At 38.4% G+C, this 17,554-nt stretch overlaps 1 pseudogene; it reads right to left on the reverse strand.

Moving 5' to 3' along the window:
- Positions 1-9,476: 9,476 nt before the first annotated feature.
- LOC131515470 (protein LSM12-like) lies at positions 9,477-9,987 on the reverse strand (annotated as a pseudogene).
- Between the last annotated feature and the right edge of the window lie 7,567 nt (positions 9,988-17,554).

The following is a 17,554-nucleotide window of genomic DNA, read 5'->3' on the forward strand; positions in this document are numbered from 1 at the left end:
TACATTTAGTATTAGCCAAAAGGAGACACATATGGATTTTAAAGCTGGGAGGAAAAGCTTTGTAGCTTTGCGAAGTTAAAACAAATGATTTTATGAAAATAATTCACACCTCTGCTACCAAGGAGTTTTTAGACTGAGAATTTAATTTATTCAAATAATGCCAGCTAAAATGCTCTGCTATATTTCAGGGGGAAAAAAGGCATCTTTTTGGTTTCAGTTTCAATTATAAACTTTGTCTATACTGATTTCTTTCACCATTGCTTAACCTTTCTTTTCGTTTTGTTTGGATAGCTGTATTACAAATACACCATTACATGCCTCTTTGTTATTGAGGTCAGATAATAAGATATGTATCTAGAATACCTGAATACAGTAAATTTTCTGTAAGCCTTCTAATGTGAATGAGTCATTTACTTATGTCTAGGACAGTAAAAGTATGCAAGATAGCCTGTATTTATAGAAACAGTTTCTGCCTGAATAAAAAGTTTACTACATTATTTTCTAGAAAGTCGTTGGCCTTTTCTTCTCTTTAAAAAAATTTTTTTAATGTTTATTTATTTTGAGAGAGAGAGAGAGAGAGATCATGAGCAGGGAAGGGCAAAGAGAAAGACACAGAATCTAAAGCAGGTTCCAGGCTCTGCCCTACGCGGGACTCAAACCCACGAGCGAGGTCATGACCTGAGCTAAAGTCGGACGCTCAACCAACTGAGCCACCCAGATGCCCCAACCCTTGACCCTTTCTTATAGTGTTTTCTAGCTTAGATAGGCAATATATTTGTTCAGAAGAGATTTCCTTTCACGTTAGCTTTTCCCCTCCAACCTTAAATGAAGTCTAGTAGGTAAGACCTTGTTCCAGTTACACTCTTTTAAACAATGTCTGATTTTGACAATGTGTGGGATAAATTCTTAAGTCCATTTCTTCACTATCAGTTAATCATTTGACAAACACTTATTATATGCTGGACTCTGTATTAAGTGGTAGGATACAAGCTGAACAAGACATGAAGCTTACAGTCTACAGAGAACCACATAAGAAAATGATGCTCTGTTTGGTGCACATGCAGAGTGCTGTGATTTTATGAAGGCATCTAACTGGGTTACGGGGTCAGGGAAGGCTTCCTGGAGGAAGTGACTCCTGAGGTAGTTTTTAAACAGTAAGTAGGCATCAGCTGGACCAGGAAAGAAAAGAATATTCAGAGTGGCATATGGGAAGGCCCATAGGCATGAAACAACTCCACAGTAGGGAACTGAGCATTCTTTGTGGCTGTGCAGAGGGTACTTACACTGGGGAAAGGAAGGAAATGAGGCCTAAAAAGGGTTGACAAATGGCCAGAATATGAATGGGTCTTCCATTAAGCTAATGGATTTGATTTTGGCCTGATTGCCAGTGGAGCCATTGATGAGTTCATAACAGGGAAGTGACAAGTTAGGTTCATGTTTTGGGCAGGAGACTCTGGCAGCTTGGTGAGGGGTGCACTGGAGGAGGGCCAGACTGGAATAGAAACCCAATCAAAGACCACTGTAATGATCATACTGTGATGTAAAAGAGCCAGGGCAAGGCTTAAGGATATTATGGAACCGGGAAGGGCAGGAGGGGATTTTAGGAGATAGCACTGTTGAGGTACCTGGGTGGCTCAGTTGGTTAAGCGCCTGACTTCGGCTCAGGTCAGGATCTCATGGTTTGTGAGTTTGAGCCTGTCACAGGCTCTGTGCTGACAGCTCAGAGCTTGGAGCCTGCTTCGGAGTCTGTGTCTCATTCTCTCTCTGCCCCACCCCGACTTGTGCTCTGCCTCTCTCTGTCTCTCAAAAATAAATTCATGTAAAAAAAAAAAAAAAAAAAGGAGATAGCACTGCAAGAATGGGTGACCACAGGGTGAGTTAGAAGTGCCGTGTGGGCATCTCTCAGGCTTTGCTTGAGCACTTGGGTCACATATAATGTTATTCAAGGAGCCAGGTGTCTCAGTGGGAGAAGTTGTGGGTGAAGTTTCCTAAGGTTCATTTTTAAAAGATAAGTAACATCTAGGGAGAGAGGGGTGTAGGAAAGTTTCCTTGAAGAGAGTATTGTGCAAGAATCCCAGAAGTGAAAGAGGATGTGTGTTGGGTTCAGTTCAGAGGCTGTGGCTTCATCCCATTGAAGAGACAGGCTGTGTAGTAGGGACGAGGCAGTGGGGTATGGAGTGAATGGATTCAGGAAGCATTCAGGTGCCTGAATGAGATGTTGAAGGTGGGAGAGAAATGGGGCCATTAAAATGGTTCCTGGACCCAATTTTAACATACGTGAAGAGGGGGGCTTCCCCATATACCACCAGGCAATTTCAGACAGCAGTAGGGTTCCCAAGAATTCAGCTAAATTCTGATACTGTCAACCTGGAGATAGCATCAGATTCCACAGGTTAAGAGTTCAGTCCTACAAGACTGCCCCCCACCACGACCGCCCCCCACACCCCTCCCCCCGGCAAAACACACACAACTTCAACAGCCAGTCATAAATCACAGGCTATTACCGTGCCTCTGGCTGACAGACTACAGATTGGAGGTTACCACGACTCTCTCCTTGGACTTTAGATGCCAGTCACAAAGTCCAGATTGTTATTTGTACTTCTGACTGGCTATAAATCAGAGGTTCCCACAACCCTCTCTTTGTGTTCACTTAATTTGCTAGAGCAGCTCAGAGAACTCAGGGAAACATTTTACTTACTAGATTACTGGTTTGTTATAAAAGGATATAATGTAGGAGCAACCAGATGAAAGAGATGCCTAGGGCAAAGTACAGGGAAAGGGCATGGAGCTTCCATGCCCTCCAGGTATACTACTCCCCATCACCTCCACTTATTCATCCACCCAGAAGCTCTCCAAACCCATTCTTTTGGGTTTTATGGGGGCTTCATTACATGGGCATGATTGATCATTAGTGATCATTAATAATTGAACTCAATCTCGAGCCTCTATCTTCTCCCCAGAGGTCAGGGGGGTGGGACTGAAAGTTCTAACCCTCTAATCACCAGGCTGTTTCTTCCGGGAACCAGCCTCCATCTTTAGGTGTGGTTCAAAAGTCACCTCATCCATATAACAAAAGACATCTTTATTGCTATCATCACTTAGGAAATTCCAAGGGGTTTAGGAGCTGGGAGCCAAGAACCATGGACAAGGATCAAATATATGAGAAATAGTTCTTACATCAACCTTAAAAGTAAAATGTTTTTACTAGCAAAACATGGGTTTATTAGGGAATAGCAGAGAATTGCCATTCGGGATATTCAAGCTATGGCAAAACCAAAACCGTAAGCAAATCTGAAGAGAAGGTTAGTTTTAGGAGGAAACTGGGGAGGGTTGTTCCGAACAAAAGATCATTGAAGAAGAAGAGTCTGAGGTTGTGGCCGTTTCTCACTGGCTGCAAGTGGCGATCAGTGTGTTGTTGCTGGGACAAGGAGGGATCTTTTTTTTAGGAGCAGGAGATAAATTTCTGTGTGAAAAGTGTCCTCTCAATGTCAAAGTAAAAATCATCTTCCTCCTCCTTACTGCTGGTTTTATAGGCTGAGATGAGTGGTATATGCATGAGAGCTCCCCTTCAAGGGCTTCTGGACTCTATTTTAAATGAGGTTGCCTTTATTCATTTTCACGCTTATAAATCACAATATCACAGCCATTCATTGGATTACCAACGAAGTCACTTTAGGAGAAAAACACTGGGTTCAGTTTTAGCGTTTGGGGTTTGAGATGTTTGTGGGATTGTAGATGATAATGTAAGCCATAGAAATAGATGAGATTTCCCATGGAGAAGTTGTGAAGCAAAAGAGAAGCACTTGGGACAGAACCTCAAGGATCACAACTAAGGGACACACAGAGAAAAAGGTCGTTGCAAAAGAAGTAGAGAAGGAACAGTTAGAGTAAAAAACCCAAGAGTACAAAAACCAAAGGAAGAAATTTTCAAGACAGTCATCTGTGTTATATGTTTTATACATTATAAAAGAGTCAACAAAATAAAGACTGAGAAGTGTTTGTAGGATTTAGCAACTAGGAAGCCCTCGGTAACTTTGGAAAAAGCAATTTCTATGGAGTGGTGAGTGGGAGCAGGTGTGGGCAGAAACCTGGCTGCATAAGATTGATGAGTGGGGGGGAGGTTAGGAGAAGGAGACAGCAAGTGTAGACAACATTGTCAGAAGCTTCACTGTAAAGGAGAGAAAATGCCTTTAACTAGAAGCATTGATTCCTCTGACATAAAGTCAGAGGTAGCATTGTTTTTTTTTTTTTTCTTTTTTCAGAAGAGAAAGATTTGAACATGCCTAAATGCTTATAATGAGACAATAGAGGGGAGAAGATAAAATACAGGAGAAGCAGTGGTACTTCCTTGATCAAGTTCCTGAAAAAGCAAGAGGCCACAGGACTCAGCACATGGGTGAAGAAAGTAGGCATAGGAAGGGTGAGGGATACCTCATTCATTATGAAAGGCAAGAAGGAACAAAAGAGATACATTTGTAATTTGGTTGTGGGAAACTGAGGAAGTTCTTTCCAGTGGCTTCTGTTTTCTCTGTGAAGTAAGCAGGTAACTGATGAGCATGAGAGGAAGTAGAGATAGTAGAAGTGATGGTAAGAAAATAAGATGGTTTGATATATATATTTCAGAAGGCACTCAGCTTTTTGTGAAGATAAGGACGATGGGAGTGAAGGAAGAGTTGAAGAAAAGATCCTTGAAACTAAGGAACAAAGCTATCAAGGCATTGGGTGGTTCCTTTATTTGGCTATTTAAATGAAAGTGGTCATAGGAATAGGTAGAATGAGAAACAGTGAGTTAGATACTAATATGATCAATTAATGAGGGGGTTGGCAGCAGATCAGTAGATGGCAGTAATAAGAGGGGATAGCAAGTTGTCAAGTGTGATGTCCTGAGTCCTTTTTTTTAGATGTCCTAAAAAAAATACGTGTTTTTTTAGAAGTGGAGGAGAAATGTTATGAAAGCAACAGGAAGCAAGAGGCTCCCTATCCTACTTTTGGGACCAAAGGTGAGCAGGATGTAAGAGAAAAAGCAGCATCCACTAAAAAAGGGCTGCAAGGGAAGAGGAATCATCAGGAGATATTTCAGATTTCAACTAGAGCAAAACTGTGGAGATGATTAGGATGAAAAGAGTAATTTTCAATAATATACCATGAGTTCTAGAATGCAGAGAGAAAAAGTGAAGGGTTTGGGAAAGGTGGAACATTATCTCAGATTAAAGGATATATGCGTAGCTATCCTTATATCTGGGTGATGTTTGATGATTTAGGAGACTTGGGATTTTGAAGGTAACAAATAATCAGATGTGAAACATGATGGACTTGGTCTTGATGAGGTTGCCATATTTGATTAAAAACTATGGGGCCACTGAGGTCTTTTCTTTATTTCCAGTTCATGGTTGCTTTGTTGCTAAGAGATAAGGCAAGGTATTTCTTTTAGGCAGCCATTGACATATAGAGATAAGTAAAATCATGGGCATGGTGAACTTATCTCAGGAGAATAGGGTGACAAGGAAGGGGTCTAAAGACTGAGACTTGAGAAATTCTTACACTTGATGGCTGGGTATAGGAGAACAAGCTAATAGAGGAGACCAGGAGAAATCACAAGGTTAGAAGAAAACCAGGAGCATGTGGGTCATGATGGGATTCACTGGGAAAATATGTTTTACAAGGAAATGATTAGTTAATATTGTCAAAGGCTAAGGTGAGGAACAAAAGCTCCATTATAACAAGGAGATTGTTGATAATCTCAGTGGGACTTTTGTGTGAAGTTATTGCACAAAAGCCAGATTGACTAAAGAGTGAAGGAGAAATGAGAAAACTGGGCTAATGAATTAGCAAGTTCAACATTTTGGCTTTGAGGAGATTATGAGAAATGAGAGGGTGACTTAGGAGGTAGAGAAGGCATCTTTTTTTTTTTTTTTTTTTTTTTTAAGAAGGAGAGACTTGAGTATATTTGACTCTCTTTGGGACAAGGAAGAAGTTTTATGTACAGGAGGAGAGAGAAGAGAAAAGAGACAATATAAGTTTCCAAGAAACTGAGAAAGATGATATAATTGGGTTTTTTTTTTTGAGAACACACTGAAAAAGTTTGGTTGGGAGGTCAAAGAGTAGAATAACAGAAGGAGCCTGGGAGTTAAAATTAGTAGTCTTTGTGGTTGACTCCTAAACAATCTTTAATTCCAGATGTTGAGTGTTAGCCAATCATGGTCATGTCACTCTTCTTGCCTCAAAAATCCAGGACTGGTATTTGACAATCATGGCCAATGAGTAAGAAAAATCTGCTCATGGGTTTCTGCAAAGGAAGACATGGCTCCTTTCTTCTTCTGAATGTTGGTGTATATGGATATCACACCCAGAAATGCAATATTCTGGCAGCCCCCCAGGGGAGCCAAGCTGAGGGCAGAACCAACGCATCGAGGCTTATAGAGAAAGATGGAAAGAATTTAGGTCTATGATGATATCTTTGAGACACTATTAACTAATTCTGGCTCCTGCCCAACCCCTTGACTTCTCTTTATATGAAGCAATTAAGTTTCCTATTGTGTATGCCAATTTGAGTCGAGGTTTTCAGTTCCTAGCAGTTGGATATGTTTTAACAAATGTGGTAGGATTAGTTGTTCTCAAGACTTAGTACTGATGCAAGTGTGCTGGCTGGCTTCTAAGGCTCGATAATATTCATATTTTGAGATCCTGTCAGAAATTGTGGCTTTTATATTGGTTTTAAATAGAACTTTGATGCTATTTATTGTTGTTATTTCTGAATTGTATAAACCTCAGTGCTGAGTGACAGAAACATTATTTTAGGACTGAATCAATACACAAGTAGCTAAGGCTTACATGTTCTTATGACCTTGCAAAGTTCAGCTCTGAGTTTACCATGGAAAAAATTGGCTTTCAGTAAGGTTTTTGGCCTTTATGAAACTTATTAACAAACAGAGAATGTGTCACGTTCATGTCTGAGTCACAAAAGAAGAAACTGGCATTAGGTACAAAATTAGGAGCTCACTTGGGTTTCTAGGTAAACAAAAATATCACAACCATATTTTCATACATTTTTCAGGAAGAATAAGTAAAAATGCTTTAAAAAATAGAATTTAGAAATAGAAGAGAAGTTGTTACTGGGATGGAGGTAGACTATTTGCCTTTTCAATATTTGACAATTCAATGTTGAAAGATACCCTATATGAGACAACTTATTCCCATTGACTTTAAGTAACCCATTGACTTACAGAACCTTATAGGAGAAAGGAAAATCTACTATATCCAGTTGAATGAATAAACTCAACCATGTTTAACTTCTGATTTGCAAAGTGAAAAAAAAAATGTATTCACTATCTTCCTTCTCTCCCCATTTTGATGTCAAAATATGTTAACTAAAAACTGATGTCTCACTGTTTGTTCATATTCTACTGCTTTATGTCAACTTAAATGATGAGAAAGTGTTTGTTGAATTGTGGCTGAATTCATCTGTTGGGAAATTGAGAGTTTATCAATGAAGACATGATAGATCTCTCTAGAGAATGGAAGCACAATTAGCGAATTAATGAATCTGCTTGTAGATTTCCTATGACAATTTATTTGTTAGTTCATGGTAAGAAATGGTTGCAGCTCTTGTAGTGATCCCTAGTCTTCTGCCTTACTGGCAATCTGCTCAGGAAAGTGTCTTAACAACACCAAGAACTCAATGGAGAAAAAATATGTCAGGGTTGCACTTCTATATTTTCCTTCCTTTTTGAAAGAAAAAAAGTATTTATTTTTTGTCAAATTTATACCTGCGTATGGTTGAAAGAGTTGAATCTATAAGGTTTGTTAAGTGAAACAGTAGTGCTCCTCCTCCTTCTCCACCTTTCCCCTTTCACCATAGGCAATCAGTTTCCACTCTCTTAGCTGATTCTTTTATGGATTCTCACAATGGAAGCTGTGGGTTTAGCTTTCTTTTTTTCTGGTCCCAAATATACATATATACCATTTAATTCTCTCATCAATCAAATATAGTTGTAAATTTATCTAGATCAAAATTCGGCGTATGCGTTGTTATGGCTCAGCAAACACATTTCAGAACTTTTCATCTCCTGTCTGAACAACTGTTTTGTTTGTTTGTTTGTTTGCTGAAGTAAATATTGTCATTTTGTGAAAATTTCTTCGTGCTTGTTAAATTCAATTACAGATTTTCTAGCAGTTGTCTAAATTTACTCTTGAGAGGGTAAGATGCATTATATTTGTTTGCTGTTTGTTTGTTTTATCTATTTCATCTTGAAGATACACTCTCCCAGAGTCTTTTGGTGTCTTCCAACATGGGCTGTTTGTCTTCAATGACTTGTGCACACCTGTAGTTTTGAGATCACCCATCATTGTCACAGGTATTCCCTTTGCTTCTCTTCTGTGCTGGATCTCTTTGTTCCTATTTCTTCTTCTTCATTTAGACTCTAATTTTGGTGGAATACGTCAAGTAGCTTCCTGATAAAAGGTGCATGGGAGGTAAATATTCTGAGACCTTCTAAGTCTGAACATATCTTTACCTATACTCATAGTAGATTGACAATTTGGCTGGATATAAAATCAAAGAATGAAAATAATTTTCCTTCAGAATTCTTAAGACTGCTCCACTGGCTTCTAATTTCCATTGTTGCTATTAAGAAGACTCAAATCATTCTGTTTTTTGTTTTTTGTTTTCCTTCTCTGGAAGCTTAAATTCTTTGGCCCCAAATTATTGGACTTTCACAATAAAGTACTTGGTGTAGTCTATTATGCTTAGTCTTTTTGGACTATTAACTTATGTTTTTCAGGTCTTGAGAAATCATTGCATTATTTCATTGAAATTTCCTCCCATTTCTCTGTCCCCTTATGAGGAACACCTATTTTTCAAATGCTGACTTCCTTAACTGACTTTCTGATTTTCTTACCATTTTTCTCTTTTTTCCACTATTTTTTTTAATTTCTTGGTGAATTCATTAGATTTATCTTGCAAACCACCTATTGTGTTCTTCATTCCTCCTTCAAACATTTTAATTTCTGAAAAGTTTATTTTGTTCTCTGAATTTTACTTTTTGTATGTGTGTCATTCTGATCCTATTTGAAGTCTTCAAAATCTTCTCTTACTTTCTGAGGATATAAGTGATGTTTTTCAACTTTATTAAAGGCATATTTTGCATATCATAAAATCCAACCATATCGTGCCTTCAACTCTATGATTTTTAGTAAATGTATCTAATTGTGCAACAATGATGATTGCTTTATTAAAATCAGTTTTGTTATGCACTGTTTATTTACTATTTACTGGGTTTTTTTTCAAATTTTAAATTATTCTTTTGCTTTTTTTTGTTACGTGTTTTGTTCAAGTCTAATATTTGAAAATGCTGACCCTTTGTTAACAAGAATCAATAGGAAATATAGGATCCCTCCCCTCTCTTGGCCTTCCTCTGGGAAGCCACCACCATTGCCTCATTGGCTGGATGATGGAAGAGTCCTCCATGTGTGTGGACTCAGGATAACAGGGAAGTCTCCTTCTGTGATTGCTGGGCTTGTGACCGCGGCAGTATCTTTTGACTTTCAGTGTCTCTAAAGTGTTTTTAAACCATTTTGCATACATGGCTCAGTGCACGCTTCTCTTTGCTTTTACAGTTTTCCACTTGGTATGGTCTGTGTGTTAACAACTTCTTCCATGACTATGAGGTTTTTTTCTTGCCATTTACAGTCTTTAAAGGTCTTGTGTACGGTCTGGAAGAGCTGCTGGCCCTCTAGGGAGACAACAACACTGATTGCATAAGCCTGGCTCAGCTTCTCCTCCTTCTCTGTCCATGCTTTGCTGGCAAGCTTACTAACATTGAGTGAAGCTAGTGGAGGATGGGTTTCTGTTCGGTCATTATTTCCACATCTGAAATGTACTGTAAGTTTATGCATGCTTGGGATTTCAACTAGAAGAGAGACATTTTAAAGCATTTTGGACTGGTAGTGGAAGGCTACCACCTCACCCTGTAGCCGCTGCCCCGGCATCCTCCCTCAGGAAAGCTGGCTCCCAATGTTTAATTACTTGCCTTGGAGGAGCCGCCTTCTTGGGAGAACAGCCTACTATTTGCTGTTAATCCTCGTTTCCACCTTTGTCCCAGGCAACCACTGATCTACTTTCTATATCCATAGATTTGCTTGTTCTGAACATTTCCTATAAGTGGAATCATTTATTATGTGGTCCTTTGTGTCTGCCTTCCTTCACTTAGCATAATGTGTTTGAGGCTCATCCATCTCCACATGTATCTGTAGTTTGTAACTTCTTACTGTTGAGTAATATTTTATTGTATGACTAGACCACATTGTTGTCTATCCATTGACTAGTTGATTAACTTTTAGTCCCCCCCCCCCCCCCCCCCCCCAGTTTTTGGTTATTATCAATAAAGATTCTACAAACATTTATACGCAAGTCTCTGTGTGGATATATGTGTTCATTTCTCTAGGGTAGATACCTAGAAGTGGGATTTCTGGGTCATAGGGTAACTTTATGTTTAACTTTTTAAGAAACTGCCAAACTGTTTTCCAAAGTGGTTCACCATTTTATATTCCCAGCAACAATGTATCAGTGTTCCTGTTGTATACAGTTCGTCAACTTAGCAACCATCTGCCTTTTTTATTATATAGCCTTGTGGGTGCGAAATGATATCACATTGTGGTTTTAATTTATATTCTCCTAATGACTAATGATATTAAGCATCTTTTTACATGCTCATTAGCCATTCATACATCCTCTTTGATGAAATGTTTATTCAAATCTTTTGCCTATTTTTGAATGGTTTGCTTGCTTCTTATTGAATTGTAAGAATTCTTTATATATTCTGGATCCTACATATCTATATATCCTTCATCAGATATGTATTTTATAAATATTTTCCCCCTGATCTGTTGCTTGTATTTCCATTTCTTAATAATGTCTTTTCAAGCACACAGTTTTGAATTTTGATGAAGTTCATTTCAATTTTGTTTGTTTATGGACCTTGCTTCTAGTGTCATATCAAAAAAATTTGCTTAATTCAAGGTCTCAAAGATTTTATGCTGTGTGTTCATATAAAAGTTCTATTGTTTTAGATCTTACACTTACGTATGTCATGCACTTTGAGTTAATTTTTGTGTATGGTGTGAGGCAAAAGTCTAAGTTCATCTTTTGCATATGGATATCCAACTGTCCCATACCATTTATAGAAAATACTTCTCTCAATGAGTTTTCTGGGCAAATCACTCAAATGACCATAAATATAAGAATTTACTTCTGGGCTCTCAGTTCTGCTCCATTGATCTCTGTGTCTATCCTTAAGCCAGTATCATACTGTCTTGATAACTGCAGTTTGATAGTAAGTTTGAAAGTGGTAAGTAAAATTCCTCCAACTTTTTTCTTCAAAATTGTCTTGGCTATCCAAGGCATTTTCCATTTCCATATAAATTTGAAGATCACCTTGTCAGTTTTTGTAAAAAAAAAAAAAAAAGGCTGGAAGGATTTTTATAGGGATTATATTGAACTTGTAGATCAATTTGAGGAATATTGCCATCTAAACAATATTATATCCTCTGATTCGTGAACATGGGATGGCTTTCCATTTCAGTAGATCTTTTTCAATTTATTTCAGTAATCCTTTATCATTTTTCATGTATACATCTTGTACTACTCTTGTTATATTTATTCCCTAAGTACTTTATTCTTTTTGATACAATTATAAATGGAATTATTTCTTAATTTCATTTTCAGATTGTTCATGACTAGTGTGTAGAAATACATTTAATTTGTGTATATCAATTTGATATTTTGCAACCTTGCTATATTTGTGTGTTAGTTGAAATAATGGTTTTTTGTTTTTCACTTTTTGTTTGGTAGATTCCTTAAGATATTCTATATGTAGGATCATGCATCTGTGAATAGAGATAGGTTTATTTTTTTCTTTCCTATCTGGATGCCTTTTATTTATTTTTCTTGCTGATTGAACTGGCTAGATAGGTTCTACTTCACTGAGTAGAAGTAGTGAGAACAGATATTTTTGGCTTATTCCCGAACTTGGGGGGCGTTCAGTTTTTAAATATTAAATATAATTTTCACTATAGTTGTTTTTTAGATGTTCTTTCAGATTCAGGAAATTCCCTTCTATGACCAGGTGTTGGAAAGATTTTATCATGAATGAATAGTTGAATTTTGTCAAATGCTCATGAAATTTTGTTCTTTGATTAATGTGCTGTATGACATTAATTGATTTTTGGGTGTGAAATCAGCCTTGCAGTCCTAGGATAAATCCCACTTGGTCATGGTATAAGATTGTTTTTATATATTGTTGGAGTTGGTTTGCTAATATTTTGTTAAGGATTTTTGCATCTATGTTTATGACCAGTATTGGTCTGTTTTTATACATCTCCCAAGCCTAGAAGAGATTTTTACATTTTTAACTGGCTTAAAAACAAAACAAAAAAAAAGGAATATTGCTTGATATGTGAAAATTATATCAAACTTACATTTCAGTGTTCATGTAGATGTAAAGTTTTATTGAAACACAGCCGTATTCATTCATTTATCTACTGTCAATGGCTGCATTCACATTGCAACAGCAGAGTAGTTGCAAAAGAGAATGAACGAATTACCTACAAAGCCTATCATATCTACTACTTAGTCTTTTAACCCCTGCTATAGATTATTAGTAACTTTTTTCTGCTTATTTTTATCTGTAGTAATTTTTTTAAAAATTTTTTTTAACGTTTATTTATTTTTGAGACAGAGAGAGACAGAGCATGAATGGGGGAGGGTCGGAGAGAGGGGGAGACACAGAATCCGAAACAGGCTCCAGGCTCTGAGCTGTCAGCACAGAGCCCGACGCGGGGCTCGAACTCACGGACCGCGAGATCATGACCTGAGCCAAAGTCAACAGCTTAACCGACTGAGCCACCCAGGTGCCCCAGTCTGTAGTAATTTTTAATTACTTACTGAATGTTGTGAGTATAGGCAATAGAGATTTTGGATGATGGCATCTTTCTCGAAAGAACATTAAATTTTAATCTGGAAGGCAATCATCACCTCTGTCATGTTGAGGTTTGGTTTTAGCTCTCTTAGATAAGGTCTATCATTGTCCTTAGACTTCTAAGTTCTTACTAGAAGTTCTTACTACTGAGACATGGTCCTTATACTTAGGGTATGGCCATTTTTTTGAGTGGTGACCCAAAGTCTGGGAGCTCATCAGATACGGTCTATAATCACTGGGTCTAAATACCAACCTCTATCCTTTCCAACCTGTGCTGCCTCTGAAATCTCTGTCCAGCTCCCCACCTTTCTTTGCTGGGCCTCCCAAAGTCTTGCCTTGCATATATAATTCTTAGGAGTTGGCTCTCAGTGCAATTTTCACACAGAGATTTTAGGCTCATTTTCCTAGGTCTCTCCTTTCTAGAATCCTCACCAGAAATTGCAGTGGTCTTTGCAGCTCTAAACTCTGGTATCTTGTCTCTTCTACCCTGTGAGACCATCACTCTCTGATTAGGCATTATTTTTCTGAATGGTGGTTGGAAAAGCTGAGATGAATATGGGGCTCATCTAATGTGCTAATGTGTTTCATTTCTTACGTGTTTCTTGTTTCTAAAGGATCACGGCCTTACGTTGGCTACTTAATATTTAATACAGCTTTTAGAATTGTTTATGGGGACCATTCTAATACTGCCCATCCCATCATATCCAAGTCTGGATCAATTATTATTGTTTTTTTAAATATAATTTATTGTCAAATTGGCTAACATACAGTGTGTAAAGTATGCTCTTGGTTTCTGGGGTAGATTCTGGTGGTTCATCACCTACATACAACACCCGGTGCTCATCCCAACAAGTGTCCTCCTCATTGCCCATCACCCATTTTCCCCTCTCCCCTATCCCTCCCATCAACCTCAGATTGTTCTCTGTATTTTAGAGTCTCTTATGTTTTGCCTCCCTCCCTCTCTGTTTGTAACTATTTTTCCCCCTTTCCTTCCCCCATGGTCTTTTATTAAGTTTCTCAAGATGCGCATATGAGTGAAAACATATGGTATCTGTCTCTGACTGACTTATTTCATTTACCATAATACCCTCCAGTTCCATCCACGTTGCTACAATTGGCAGGATTTCATTCCTTCTCATTGCCAAATAGTATTCCATTTTATATATAAACCACATCTTCTTTATCCATTCATCAGTTCATGGGCATTTAGGCTCTTTCCATAATTTGGCTATTGTTGAAACACTGCAATAAACATTGGGGTACATGGGACCTTATGAATCAGTACTCTTGTATCCTTTGGACAAATTCCTAGTAGTGCTATTGCTGGGTCGTAGGATAGTTTTATTTTTAATTTTTTGAGGAACCTCCACACTGCTTTCCAGAGTGGCTGCACCAATTTGAATTCCCACCAACAGTGCAAAAGGGTTCCCTTTTGTCTACATCCTCACCAACACCTGTTTTTCCTGAGTTGTTAATTTTAGCCACTCTGACCAGTGTGAGGTGGTATCTCAGTGTGGTTTTGATTTGTATTTCTCTGATGATGAGTGATGTTGAGCATCTTTTCATGTGTCTGTTGGCCATCTGGATGTCTTCAAAAAACCATAGAGGAGAAAGCAGGCAACAACCTCTTTGACCTCAGCTGCAGCAATTTCTTGCTTGACACATCTCCAAAAGCAAGGGAATTAAAAGCAAAAATGAACTATTGGGACCTCGTGAAGATAAAAAGCTTCTGCACAGCAAAAGAAATAATCAACAAAACTAAAAGGCAACTGATGGGATGGGAAAAGATATTTGCAAATGACATATCAGATAAAGGGTTAGTATCCAAAATCTATAAAGAACGCACCAAACTCAATACCCAAAAAGCAAATATTCCAATGAAGAAATGAGCAGACCAATGATTTTTTTAAAATACCTTTTATGCCAGATTCTTTATATACATTATTGCTAGTCTGTGTGTGTCCTGTAGACATTATTATCCCCATTTTCATTGATTAGAAAACTGATGCTCAGAATATTTTAACAATTGACTAAAACTAACCCAGTCAATAGAGCTGGATTTAGAACTGAGATTTCTTTGACTCCATTTTCTACTATAACATAGTCTCTCCCCACCTAGTCACTGACAAGTCAGTATATAAATTCCACATGAGAGTCACTACAATTTTACCAAAACTTTTGCATTAATACTTTTGTGAATTAAAATGTCTAGAGGGGAGAAGGTATTGATGTCATTAGGTAAAAATTGTAAATGAGGTTTTTATGAGGATTTTGCTGCCCTATTCGGAGATAATTGATATCTGTATTGAAAATAATAAGTGTTTCTGGGGTATTGCTATGAAATGAATGTTTGTGTCCCCCTCCCCTCCACCACCAGTTTATATGTTGAAACCCTAATCACCAATGTCATAGTATTTGGAGTTGGGTCTTTGGGAATTAATTAGGTAATGAGGGTAAAGCCTTCATGAATCGTATTAGTACCCTTATAAGAAGAGACAAGAGAGAAATGATCTTTCTCCACCATGTGAGGATGGCCATTTGCACACCAGGAAGAAGGTTCTCATCAGACACTGGGTCTGCTGGTGTCTTGATCTTGGACTTCCTAGCCTCCAGAACAGAGAAATAAATGTTTGTTGTTTAAGTCTGTGGCATTTTATTACAGCAACCTAAACAGACTAAGACAGAAATCATTCACGTGTTTTTTGGCTAATATCTTGAGATATTAAAATAATCATGAGGAAATTGGAACTCCTATATCAGTGCCCTTACTGAATATGGCAAGTTTTCTGTGGTCAGGGACTCATCATGTCACCACGTCAGAGATACGCAATATGATGCTTTTGGAAATAGAACACTTGGAAGACAATACTTAGACATTTTTGACCTATCATAATGTAGTCTGACCCTGGAAACTAGCACTTATTCACAACCAGTAACACTAATCTCCTTCTCCAGTGTTTCATGTCTCTTGTCAGGAAAGGTCAATTATAAGCCTATGAACAGTATTTAGAGTTTCCCCCAAAGAAATACATTTCCAAAGCACAAAAGAAAAAACTTAGCTAAATAAACAGAAGAGGCATGTAAAATGTGTGAACAGTCTTTGAAACCTGTTGTCTACTGCCCGTCTCCCTGCCCTGTGCATATTTTTCCTATCCACTAATACCATCTACAGACTGTCTTTAAATGATGAGGAGGCTCACTGAAGTTCTGCCAATGTGATCTTCCAATTATTTTTATCCATTGCCCGGATATACATTTAAAGACCTACCCATTCTACCTTCCCATCTCTGTAAGTTTCCCACCAGCTTTGCTTTCTTCTCTCCTCTGTGAATTGAATTATGTGAATCAAAACTCTGAAGTTCTATCATTCTAGGTGCCATGTGTTTAGTAGTGTGTGTTGACAAGATTCAACAAGACTTAGGAGAGAAAGAAAAAGAGTAAGAGAATGGCCCAGGGAGAGCAGGCGGGCCACTGGGCGTTTGGAGTAGCACCAGCAATTCCAGGCAACTGGTCAGCAATTTGGACAGGATCATCAGTCACTTCTGGAGCATGACTGTGAAGCTTTTATCCAAGTACAACACACAGGTGCAGTCTGTGCTAAACAGATGAGTCAAAATGCCTGGTGACTCTAAGGGCCGAAACACAGGCCAAATGCTACTCTTTTCCCATCCCATATGAGTGGAAATGCCTTCAAAATGAGCACCATTAAAAAAAAAAAAGGTGTAGCTGAGAGTCAACTTCTGCTTCCTAAAGGAATTCAACAGAGCTAGCACTGGGTCAAGTGAAAATCAGATGATGTAATAGTAAGAGCAGAATGGAAACTTTGCCATAGTATGGCACCACTAACCATACCTAGTCAAAGAGAGGTAAACTGAGCAGTAACTGTGGTTCTGGAATCACGTGCCACAACTAAAAAACTATAGACTGGTCCACAACCCATTGCCTTCATCCCTTTTGCCTTTGTTCAGAGCTCATGCAGGATGGATTTTTTTTTAAAATGTTTATTTATTTTTATTTTGAGGGAGAGGGACAGACAGAGAGAGTGCCAGCAGGAAGGGGCAGAGAGAAAGGAAGAGCAAGAATCCCACGTAAGCTTCTCGCTGTCAACGCAGAACCCAACATGGGGCTTGATTCCATGAACCATGAGACCTGAGCTGAAATCAAGAGTCAGACATTCAACCTACTGAGCCACCCAGGGGCCCCTGGAGGATGGATCTGAAGGCCAAGGAGGCAGCAGAGAAAAGGGAAATAGGCCTTCCCCTCATCTCTTTTGTTTTAAATCCATGTGGGACTCACCACTATGACATGTGCCCTTTTAAAACCCATTTCTTTATCTCTCAAATACTATTTAGCTACTTAAAAAAAATTTTTTTTAACGTTTTATTTATTTTTGAGACAGGGAGAGACAGAGCATGAACAGGGGAGGGTCAGAGAGAGGGAGACACAGAATCTGAAATAAGCTCCCGGCTCTGAGCTGTCAGCACAGAGCCCGATGCAGGGCTCGAACTCACAGACCGCGAGATCATGACCTGAACCAAAGTCGGCCTCTTAACCGACTGAGCCACCCAGGTGCCCCTATT

This window comes from Neofelis nebulosa, chromosome 6 (assembly GCF_028018385.1).
Source record: "Neofelis nebulosa isolate mNeoNeb1 chromosome 6, mNeoNeb1.pri, whole genome shotgun sequence".
Classification (NCBI taxonomy): domain Eukaryota; kingdom Metazoa; phylum Chordata; class Mammalia; order Carnivora; family Felidae; genus Neofelis; species Neofelis nebulosa.